The sequence below is a fragment of the Ovis aries genome, chromosome 3 (genome assembly GCF_016772045.2).
Source record: "Ovis aries strain OAR_USU_Benz2616 breed Rambouillet chromosome 3, ARS-UI_Ramb_v3.0, whole genome shotgun sequence".
NCBI classification, from domain to species: Eukaryota; Metazoa; Chordata; class Mammalia; order Artiodactyla; family Bovidae; genus Ovis; species Ovis aries.
The window spans coordinates 155,649,123-155,659,414 of record NC_056056.1 but is presented as its reverse complement, the minus strand read 5'-3'; the positions used below and the strand labels follow the sequence as shown (position 1 = coordinate 155,659,414).

At 40.7% G+C, this 10,292-nt stretch overlaps 1 protein-coding gene across 23 annotated transcripts in view; it reads left to right on the top strand.

Annotated features, from left to right (window-relative positions):
• The first annotated feature begins 34 nt into the window (after window positions 1-34).
• The window catches only part of XPOT (exportin for tRNA), a 173,979-nt gene continuing 163,721 nt past the window's right edge, over window positions 35-10,292 (top strand). For all 23 annotated transcript variants that reach the window (XM_027967488.2, XM_060412854.1, XM_060412856.1 and 20 more), the window contains exon 1: window positions 35-246. The gene's annotated coding sequence lies outside the window, so the exon portion shown is untranslated. The remainder of the gene's footprint in view (window positions 247-10,292) is intronic.

Below are 10,292 nucleotides of genomic sequence, written 5' to 3'. Positions count from 1 at the left end.
GGGAACGTGCGCACGAGCGTACGTGCGCGTAACCGCCACAAGCGGCGGGCTCGTGAGCGCGCTGCTGCCTGGACCGAGCCTGAGCCTCAGAGAGGACGAGGATAAGAGTTTAGGCGAGAGACGGGTAACCGCCCATCAGCTCCTGAGCCGCTTCGGCGCTTCCGTTCCCGCAGCTCTGACTATTCGGACCCTCAGGGCAGAGCGCTAGGCGGCCAACTCGCTGCTCCGTGGAGCTGACGTTCAGAGGTGAGCTGAGAGGCCCCTCCCTGTGAGACTGCGTCTGTGCTGATGACGTCACGTTTACTTGACGTCAGTAGTTCTTGTGCTAACATCTGGCCTGGGCTCCACCGAGCCTGAGGCGCAGGGCTAGGAATTGAGACTGCGGCCTCGAAGTGTGCTGGCTGTCACAACAAGGACTCTGTAGTCATTGCTTTCAAACCAACCCCAGTAAGTGGTTTATAGAAGCCTCACGTGGGTAAAAGTTTACTTATTTTCCTCATGTCTGATTTTCACACAATCACACGAGTTAATTCTCGCCTCTGTGGGGTTCTAGTCATCTCAAGTTCGTGCTAACGAAAGGGCTTCCGAGCAGAGCTGCTCCTGGGCTTGGCCATACTTCATTAGGCTTCCGTAAAAAGTTCTCAGAATGAAGTCTACCTTAATGTAACTTCTGTTAAAGAATCTGGATTGATCCACTTTGCCATTCAGGTTAACTGCAAATTTTTCTGACATTTAAGAAACTCCATAACCCAGCTCATGTGTATGTCCCCTGCTTGAGACACTACCCACGGCTCACTTAGCTTTTACTTTTCTCTTTCCTTGTACGTACTTATTTTATTTATTTTATACTATTTAGTTATATTGTGTTTAGTCACATAAATTTACATGTCTTTTTCCTCTACGAAGTGGTGATTTCCCTAAAGCAGAATCTCGGGTTCACTAACTTTTATAATCTTTTCATCATGGACGGCACAATGATGTTCCTTAGTCAAATGAGGGACTTGCCTGTTTTCATTTTGTTGGCCAAATGTTCCGCCATTGTTACCTTTTAATATAACAAATCCCATAATTTGATTTTGATGAATATATAGTGTATCTGTTGCTTGCTCTCAAGAATATAATTGAGAAAGATCAACTCTGTTAACTGATTCAAAGCAGAATTTTATATGTTATAAAGGTAAAAAGGGAGGCAGCAGTGGTGTCTTTTTGGAAGAATCAAAGCTTCCTGGAAGACAATGTGATGGTTCTAAATGAATGAGTGGAAAAGTAAGTAAAAAAAAAAAAAAAAAGTAGTACTAGCCCCAAAACCGACAGACAGTGAAAACCAGTTTTCAAGCTCATAAACATACTCAAGATATGTAAGAATTCTTTAGGTAGTAAAGATAGCATCATAGATGAGTGGGGAAAGGAAAATTAATAGTGAAGGAGACTTGATTATGGGGAAGAAAAAAAAGCTTTCCCCGTGTATCCTACAACAAAAAATAATTGCATATGTAAAAAACAAAATCGTAAACAAACTAGAAAGAAATACAAGTGAAAATTTAATTGATCTAGAAATAGAAGAACATAATTAGGAAAGAATTGGAAGAAATTACAATTACAAGAAGGGCTTGAACTGTTTGTAAAAATTTCAAGAAAACGCAATGCCATCCTGGGGAAAGATCTTTGTAAATTGTATGTCAGGCAGAGATCTGATGTACTTAACATATCAAGATCTAGTCATCAGAGAAATGCAGATTATTATATTTTTCACCTACCAGATTTTGTAAAAATCTTTTTTTCTGTGCTGGTAAACATGCAGGGACTCTGTTCTTATACCTTACAGATGGGAATGTAACTTGGTATGACCTTCCTGGAAAACATTTGGCAATATATATTCAGGTTGTATGTTAGTCACTCAGTTGTGTCCAGCTCTTTGTGACCCCATGGACTGTAGCCTGCCACGCTCCTCTGTCCATGGAATTCTTCAGGCAAGAATACTGGAGTGGGATGCCATTTCCTTCTCTAATATATTAAGGTTAAATGAGAGTATATGCACAGAATCTAAAACACTAAGACATAACAAGTGGTGCTGGGAAAACTGGTCAACCACTTGTAAAAGAATGAAACTAGACCACTTTCTAACACTATACACAAAAATAAACTCAAAATGGATTAAAGATCTAAACATAAGACCAGAAACTATAAAAATCCTAGAGGAGAACATAGGCAAAACACTCTCTGACATAAATCACAGCAGGATCCTCTATGATCCACCTCCCAGAATACTGGAAATAAAAGCAAAAATAAACATGGGATCTAATTAAAAGCTTCTGCACAACAAAGGAAAAAATATGCAAGTTGAAAAGACAGCCTTCTGAATGGGAGAAAGTATTAGCAAATGAAGCAATTGACAAACAACTAATCTAAAAAATATACAAGCAACTTATGCAGCTCAATTCCAGAAAAATAAATGACCCAATCAAAAAATGGGCCAAAGAACTAAATAGACATTTCTCCAAAGAAGACATACGGATGACTAACAAACACATGAAAAGATGCTCAACATCACTCATTATCAGAGAAATGCAAATCAAAATCACAATGAGGTACCATTTCACACCAGTCAGAATGGCAGCAATCCAAAAGTCTACAAGCAATAAATGCTGGAGAGGGTGTGGAGAAAAGGGAACCCTCTTACACTGTTGGTGGGAATGCAAACTAGTATAGCCACTATGGAGAACAGTGTGGAGATTCCTTAAAAAATTGCAAATAGAACTGCCTTATGACCCAGCAATCCCACTGCTGGGCATATACACCAAGGAAACCAGAATTGAAAGAGACACGTGAACCCCAATGTTCATCGCAGCACTGTTTATAATAGCCAGGACATGGAAACAACCTAGATGTCCCTCAGCAGATGAATGGATAAGAAAGCTGTGGTACATATACACAATGGAGTATTACTCAGCCATTAAAAAGAATACATTTGAATCAGTTCTAATGAGGTGGATGAAACTGGAGCCGATTATACAGAGTGAAGTAAGCCAGAAAGAAAAACACCAATACAGTATACTAACACATATATATGGAATTTAGAAAGATGATGATAACCCTGTATGCGAGACAGCAAAAGAAACACAGATGTATAGAACAGACTTTTGGACTCTGTGGGAGAGGGAAAGGGTGGGATGATTTGGGAGAATGGCATTGAAACATGTATACTAAGATGTAAGAAACGAATCACCAGTCTATGTTCAATACAGGATACATGATGCTTGGGGCTGGTGCACGGGGATGATCCAGAGAGATGATATGGGGTGGGAGGTGGGAGCGGGGTTCAGGATTAGGAACTCATGTACACCCGTGGTGGATTCATGTCAATGTATGGCAAAACCAATATAGTATTGTAAAGCAAAATAAAGTAAAAATAAAAATTAAAACACTCAGAGTAGATGCTTAATAAATATTAGTTAACACTTATTGTTACTATTGTTGCTTTTATGGTTCACATCATCCAACCTTTTTATCAGCAGAGCACCTAGAATAATACCTTGAACTTATCAAATTTAATAATAGCCAATTATTTTACCTGCTAAAGAGTTTACTCAGAAATAGCCAGAGGAATTGCAATTCAGGTAATGGAAACTATGGTGGACCACAAGCAAGTCCAGAGGACATGGAAAGGCTTCCCTGGTAGCTTAGATGGTAAAGAATTTACCTGCAATTCAGGTGGCCTGGGTTTGATCCTTGGGACAGGAAGATCTCGTGGAGAAGGGAATGGTTACCCACTTCAGTACTCTTGCCTGGAGAATTCCATGGACAGCGGAGCCTGGTGGGCTACGGTCCACGGGGTTGCAAAGAGTTGGACACAATTGAGCAACTGAACTGAACTGAACTGAAGGGGCTGTCATAACTAAATAGTTCTTGGGAGGAAGCAGGGAGTTCAAAGTATGGCCTGTGGAGGCTTTTCATTGTTTGTGGTGCTACAGTCTTTGATTGACTGGGCAGTGGTTGGCCAGAAAGATGGTTTTCTTCTTCCTGCTAAATAGTAAAGTAGGCAGTACCTTCCTGTGGGAAGAGGTAAGGGTATGTCTCTTATAGTTTGGAGTAACTGATGATGTACAGCCATGAGAGCTCTTCCTATAGACATATTCTGACTCCAGCTTCAGCTGAGGTTCTTTATTTCTACAAACTTAATGGATGTTTATTAATGTCTATTTATATTTGATTGGCTGATTCTCCTTGTCTTACAGGAATTTTGTAGGAAAAAGATACTGAGTCAGTGACACGATAGGCTATTAAAACATTGATGCTGTAAAGATACAAGTTACCTTAAAGGATCATCTGGTTCAGTCTATTAGCAAGACACTTTGGACAATAGCAATAAATGTTTGCTGTTGATGATATGCTTGCCATCTACTGCTGCATATTAAATAACCCCAAAACTTAGTGACAAAATTTTGTTGTTGTTGTTGCTTAGTCACTAAGTCGTGTTCAACTCTTTGCAATCCCATGGACTGTTGCTTCTTGACCCGCATACAGGTTTCTCAGGAGACAGGTAAGGTGGTCTGGTATTACCATCTCTTGAAGAATTTTTCACTGTGTGTTGTGATCCACATACTCAAAGGTTTTAATATAGTCAGTTAAGCAGAAGTAGATGTTTTTCTGGAATTCCCTTCTTTTCCCTATGATCCAACAAATGTTGGCAGTTTGATCTCTGGTTCCTCTGCCTTTTCTCAACCCAGCTGGTACATCTGGAAGTTCTCAGTTCACATACTGCTGAATCCTAGCTTGAAGGATTTTGAGCATTACCTTGCTAGCACTTCAAATGAGCGGTAGTTTGAACATTCTTTAGCATTGCCCTTCTTTGGGACTGGAATGAAAATTAACCTTTTGCAGTCCTGTAGCCACTGCTGAGTTTTCTAAGTTTGCTGATTTATTGAGTGCAGCACTTTAACAGTATCCTTTTTTAGAATTTGAAATAGCTCAAGTGAAATTACATCACCTCTACTAGCTTTGTTCATAGTAATGCTTTGTAAGGTCCACTTGACTTCACAGTCCAAGATATCTGTCTCTAGGTAGTGACCACACCATCATGGTTATCTGGGTCATTAATACTTTTTTGGTACAGTTCTGTGTATTCTTGCCACCTCTTCTTAATCTCCTCTGCTTCTGTTAGGTCCTTACCCTTTCTGTCCTTTATCTTGTATATCAAATAACCGCAAAACTTAGTGACTTAAGAGAGCAAAAATCATGTATTGCCTCTCACAATTTCTGTGAGTCAGGAATTCAAGAGTGTCTCAATTGGGCATTTCTGTTTTAGTGTTTCATAAGGTTACAGTCCAGTGTTGGCTAGGATTGTGGTCATCTAAAGACTTATGAAGCTGGAGAGGCTGCTTTCAAAGTGACTCTCTTCACACGTCCACCAGGTTGTCACAAACTGTTGGCCACATGGGTCTCTCCATGGGATGTCTTGAGTGTCCTGCTCACAGCATGGCCACTGGCTTATCCTGGAGCATGTGATCAATCTGATAGACCAAAGCAAAAGCTGCACAACTTTTTATGACATAGCCTTGGAGCCACACTCGGCTGCGTTCAAGGCCATCCCTGATTGAATTTGGGCAGACTAGGGAGGCGCACAATGGCTAGGCAGTAAGGTTCAAAGAAGGCCACCCTGGAAACTACCACAGATGCCAATCACATTTCCAGCATGGAGAATTATCTATTTTCGTGAAAATATCTAAGGATGGAAGCTCTTAACTGATCCTTTTTATCCTTAATATTGCTTAAAAAGTTGTCCCTTAATTTCAGCCCTAATCTTTCCTGTTAAGTCTAGGAAAGACCGCTGATTTGATGCTGCTCTTTACAGAGTCTTTGAAATATCCCTACTGACAACGCCAGTGACAAAACTATTTTAGTGATAACCCATTTTGGGGGCAAAATGATATTTAAAATGGGCAAGACATTAATTCATTTATCCAAGCATTTTTTTTTCATTCATTTGATAAACAGTTGATTAATTTTTGTGTGTTGTAAATACATATAAAAGAACGTATACCAAAAATAATTTTACAGTTTAATGATTATTCCAGTTGATTCCTACCCCAGTTTTTAAGTATTTCAGCTTACTTTCTTTTTGCTGATTTGTTTCCTTGACTCTCACTTTTTTCACTTTCCTTGACATTATACTAATATAATAGTAAAATTGTTATTGATTTAGCACTTACTATATACCACGACTTTAATGTGTGACTAATCTTCCAACAGATCTTCACAGCAGGTGTAGTTATCACCATTTGATTACAGAGAATTTAAGTAATTTGTTCCAAGTACTCACAGCCAGTAACTGGCAGGGCGAGATGCAAACCAGTATCTGTCTCTCTTTTCTTTCTGACATTGCTTCTGTTCTTGAGTTATCCCCTTATGCATATGCCTCCCACCTAAGAGGTAAGAGACTTCCACATTGTTACTCAGGTATTTTCAAATTGTTTCTGCAGTTATCTCCGTTTATGTGCATAGTATGGTTAAGAGGTCTGATTTCAATGAGAAGTCTTTCTTAATTTACCAAGAAGAACACTTTCTCCTTAGGTTATTTACTAAAAAATGCCATACAGTTAACAATATTTAGCTCGTTAGCACCTAACTTTCAATTAAATTACTTTCCCTGTTGTATATTTTAAAAATGTGACCAATAGCAGCCCCCCCCTTTTTTACGCTTAATTAGCTCTTGCCGTTTTGTTTTTCTACCCATAAATATAATGATTTTGAAGTCATAAGGTAGAAATTATACAGGATAGTGAGTTGAAAAAGAAAACCAAACTTCAAGACAGAAAGCGTATTTTAAATCTGTGCTCTAAATAACCATTGCCTAGAATTGATATGGAGCTGCACTGTGCAGTATGGCAGTCACTAGCAATATTTGGCTGTTTACATTTTAATGAGTTGAAACTAAATAAAATTTAAAATTTGGCTCTTCATTTGCCTTAGTTACACTTCAAATGCTTAGCAGCCACCGATGGCTAATGGCTACCATATTGGAGAGCACAAACACTGAATTTTTTTTTTTTTTTTTTGGCTGTGACTTTCAGTGTGCAGTGTCTTAGTTCCAACCAGGGATGGAAACTGTAACCCCAGCATTGGGAGCTCGGAGTCTTACCCACTGGACCACCAAGGAAGTCCCTGAAATATCTGTCATCACACAAAGTTCTGTTGAACATGCTGGAAAAAAACAATGTCATAAGAAATAATTTCACAGATTAAAAAAAAATAAGCCAAAAGGAAAAGAACAGAAGTTCTGTTATTTTAATCATATTTCATACTTTCTTCTTGATTTTCTCCATATTTATGTTTTCTCTTTAAAATGTTATGTGTATATGTACATATATATATATATCAGTTCAGTTCAGTTCCTCAATTGTGTCTGACTTTTGTGACCCCATGGACTGCAGCACACCAGGCTTCTCTGGCCCATCACCACCTCCCGGAGCTTATTCAAACTCATGTCCGTAGAATCGGTGATGCCGTCCAAACATCTCATCCTCTGTCACCCCTTCTCCTCCCACCTTCAATCTTTCCCAGTATCAGGGTGTTTTCCAATGAGTCGGTTCTCCGCGTCAGGTGGCCAAAGTATTGGAGTTTTAGCTTCACCATCAGTCCTTCCAGTGAACATTCAGGGCTGATTTCGGTTAGGATGGACTGTTTAGATCTCCTTGCAGTCCAAGGGACTCTCAAGATTCTTCTCCAACACCACAGTTCAAAAGCATCAATTCTTCTGCGCTCAGCTTTCTTTATAGTCCAACTCTCACATCCATACATGACTACTGGAAACACCATAGCTTTGACTAGACAGACCTTTGTTGACAAAGTAATGTCTCTGCTTTTTGAGATGTTGTCTAGGTTGGTCATAACTTTCCTTCCAAGGAGCAAGCGTCTTTTAATTTCATGGCTACAGTCACCATATGCAGTGATTTTGGAGCCCCCAAAAATAAAGTCTCTCACTGTTTCCACTGTTTCCCCATCTATTTGCCATGAAGTGATGGGACCAGATGCCATGATCTTAGTTTTTTGAATGTTGAGTTTTAAGCTAACATTTTTACTCTCCTCTTTCTCTCTTATCAAGAGGTTCTTCAGTTTTTCTTTGCTTTCTGTCATCAGGGTGGTGTCATCTGCATATCTGAGGTTATTGATATTTCTCCCAGCAATCTTGATTCCAGCTTGTGCTTCATGATGTACTCTGTATATAAGTTAAATAAGCAGGGAGACAATATACAGCCTTGACGTACTCCTTTTCCTATTTGGAACCACTCTGTTGTTCCATGTCCAGTTCTAACTGTTGCTTCCTGACCTGCATACAGATTTCTCAAGAGGCAGGTCAGGTGGTCTGGTATGCCCATCTTTTTTAGAATTTTCCACAGTTTATTGTGATCCACACAGTCAAAGGCTTTGGCATAGTCAATAAAGCAGAAATTGATGTTTTTCTGGAACTCTCTTGCTTTTTCCATGATCCAGCGGATGTTGGCAATTTGATCTCTGGTTCCTCTGCCTTTTCTAAAACCAGCTTGGATATCTGGAAGTTCACAGTTCACGTACTGTTGAAGCCTGGCTTGGAGAATTTTGAACATTACTAGCGTGTGAGATGAGTGCAATTGCGTGGTAGTTTGAGCATTCTTTTGCATTGCCTTTCTTTGGAATTGGAATGAAAATGGACCGTTTCCAGTCCTGTGGCCACTGCTGAGTTTTCCAAATTCGCTGGCACATGGAGTGCAGCCCTTTCACAGCATCATCTTTTAGGATTTGAAATAGCTCTACTGGAATTCCATCACCTCCACTAGCTTTGTTCGTAGTGATGCTTCCTAAGGCCCACTTGACTTAGCATTCCAGGATGCCTGGCTCTAGGTGAATGATCACACCATCATGATTATCTGGGTCATGAAGATCTTTTTTGTATAGTTCTTCTGTGTATTCTTGCCACCTCTTCTTAATATTTTCTGCTTCTGTTAGGTCCATACCGTTTCTGTCCTTTATTGTGCTCATCTTTGCATGAAATGTTCCCTTGGTATCTCTGATTTTCTTGAAGAGATTTCTAGTCTTTCCCGTTCTGTTGTTTTCCTCTATTTCTTTGCGTTGATCGCTGAGGAAGGCTTTCTTACCTTTCCTTGCTGTTCTCTGGAACTCTGCATTCAAATGGGTATATCTTTCATTTTTGCCTTTGCCTTTAGCTTCTCTTCTTTTCTTAGCTATTCACACACAAGAAATAATTACAGCTAAATTTATTGCTAATTACTAAGTCACTTCAGTCGTGTCCGACTCTGTGCGACCCCATAGACGGCGGCCCACCAGGCTCCCCCGTCCTTGGGATTCTCCAGGCCAGAACACTGGAGTGGGTTGCAATTTCCTTCTCCAATCCATGAAAGTGAAAGGTTAAAATGAAGTCACTCAGTCATGTACGACTTAGCGACCCCATGGACTGCAGCCTACCAGGCTCCTCCATCCATGGGATTTTCCAGGCAAGAGTACTGTAGTGGGGTGGAACTGTACTAAGTGCCTTCTGTGTATTAACTCATTTAATCCTTAGAACAATGTTATATTCATTATGGAAAATATTTTTTAAAGAGAAAACCAACCTTAATCCGCAAACCCAGAGGTAATCACTGTTGACATTTCTGGTGGACACTGTGGTATGCTGCCTGGAGCTCAGGATACAGCTGCCAGGAATCTTGGCTGCTGATGACTCACATGTGAGTTATTCTCCAGAATTACCTTCTGTGAAAGCAACTGCCTCACACTAGGTTACATCCCCTCCCTGGAGACAGCTCACATCCCATGACTGGTCACTTGTAAAGGTACAAGGCACAGTCCCTCAAAGATAAATAGTTGCTTTTTTTTTTTTTTTTTGAAAAAGGGGGGTTCAATGTGCGCTAGATCCCTGGTGGGAGATCCTGCATGCTGCAGCTAAGACCCAATGCAGCCAAATAAATTTTTAAGAAACGTACAAGGGACAGTCTGAGACATGCAGCTTGAGAACTCACTTCATACACAAAGCTCGGTGCCTTCTGCCCTGTGGTTCACCCTCTCCCGCTGCCCAGTCCTGCCTCCCCTACAGGCGCTGCCTCCCCTACAGGCGCTGCCTCCCCTACAGGCGCTGCCTCCCCTACAGGCGCTGCCTCCCCTACAGGCGCTGCCTCCCCTACAGGCGCTGCCTCCCCTACAGGCGCTGCCTCCCCTACAGGCGCTGCCTCTCAGAGTATTCTGTGCTAAACCACCTGCATGCAAATCTCTGCCCCAGAGTCACTTTCCTGAAAAACCCAACC